Below are 2,033 nucleotides of genomic sequence, written 5' to 3' on the forward strand. Positions count from 1 at the left end.
TTTTATTATTCCTTTTATTTATTTATTTTTTTAATGGCATCCACGGATTATCACATACCAGTTTTTTGGGTGATTCGCTTTTCGATTATTGCATCAAAAAGATTGATTCCAATTGAGATGGTTCGTCCTATCTAACCCTCTCTCTCAAACTTTGTCCTCTTTTCTGCATCGCCTCTCTGTTTTAAGACTCACATCAACTCCATGGATGCTTCCAACACAGGCCTTCAAGACCTGATTTCTCAGACTGAAACTATTAGATGGGACGAACCATCTCAGTTGGAATCCTTATCGGAATATCAAAATACCAAATCTTATGTTATTATTGGTAAGCTCCTAACTCTCAAATTGATAATTAGCAAGGCTTGTTATGCCTGGAAAAATGCCCAATTATCAAATCTGAAAAAAAAAAAAAAAATGGCAAGATTTGATAATTGGGCATTTTTTCAAAAATAATAAATAAATAAATAGAAAGTTTGTAAGTGAGACGTGTGAAAGTGATGAACGACTGAAAAAAAAAAGGGTGAGGTCCATCTGCTCCCAAATGTGTGAGAGACATACAAAGAAGACAAAGAAGAAGAGACAAAAAATTATAGTATAGTTTTTTATGTTTCAAAAAATTAAAAAAAGAAAGTCCTTAATAATATAAATTGTATTTGTATTATAAAGGTATTTTAGAAGATTTGATCACAATATGATTCCATTCATCAACATATTGCATTGTACCAAACGAAGGAATACATGATCAGTATTCTTATTCAGCGTTACAACCAAACAAAGGAATATAAATAGCTAATCTATTATTCCATACTCATCTATTCCTAGTAATAACTAATCATTTTCTAATGAACTAGGCATTCCGTGAATCAAAATTCAAAGGAAACCTTATCTTATTTCAAACATAAAAAGAAGAAAAAAAAAAAAATTCAGAGCGAGATAAAAGAGTTATTGCTGCTACTATTGCTGCCATGCGTGAGTTGGTCTCTCCCAGTGATTGACCAAGGTTCCGGAGATATTATGATTTTATCAAGGTTTATGGTGAAGCTAGGGATTGTAAATGCAACTGATTTTGTCATCAAATTGCCTCCATTCTAAAGAGGTTTTGGGTGGGGGTTAAAAGGAGGAGAAAAACACAATCTCATTCCAATGGGTTGGAGTCAAATATCTACTTTAAAATCCATAGGGGGCTTCGAATAAAGCATTGCTTGCAAAACTTGGATGAAAACTGTTGAAGGGAGAAGACCTTCTCTAGATCAATGCTTTCAAGAAGAAATATCTACAGAATTCCATTCTGTTGACTGTTAAACATGTGGAAGGAGAGATTCTTTGATTGTCATTATGGCAATCAAAAATCCCTCTCTTATTTCAGATTGGCAGATTGCTCCAATCATAAGAAATATCACTTCAGCTCTTTCATCCTTGTCACTTTGGGAACCTCACAAAGTGGGGAGGAAAGCAAATTTTAGAGCTCATATTGTTGCACTGTTTTCTCTGCTTTGTAGCTTCTGGGTTCCCACTCCCTCTTCCTTCCCATGTATTGCTCAGAAAAAAAAAAAAAAAAAAAAAAAAAAAAAGAAAAAGAAAAAGAAAAATTTTACAAGTTTAAACTTTTATAATAAGCTATAATTTTTAATTAAATATTTAAGGGAGAGTTTGGGGGGCAGTTGATTAAACCCAAGTTTTTTTATACAATAACTAACAAGACTTTGATTACAAATCAGAGTACAATCAAAAACAAGTAATGGCCATAGAAAGAAAAGAGCCAACCCTCCCTTTTCTTGCTGGCTTCCAATTATATGCGCAAAATACCCAAAACAAATGGTGTAAAAAGACGAGACTTATTAGGAAATAGGAAGGACCTTCTTGACAATATCCTGACTGAGAGCAACAATCTGGGAATCGAGGGCCTTAATGGTCTCCTCCTTTTGCACCTCCAAACTGGCCAAGGCCTCCTCCAACTCCAGCTCTACCTTCTTCCTGCCCTCCGCCAGCTTCTGCTCCAGCTCCACCTGGGTCTCCTTCTTCATCTTGTTAAG

Source organism: Corylus avellana, chromosome ca8 (assembly GCF_901000735.1).
Source record: "Corylus avellana chromosome ca8, CavTom2PMs-1.0".
Lineage (NCBI taxonomy): Eukaryota > Viridiplantae > Streptophyta > Magnoliopsida > Fagales > Betulaceae > Corylus > Corylus avellana.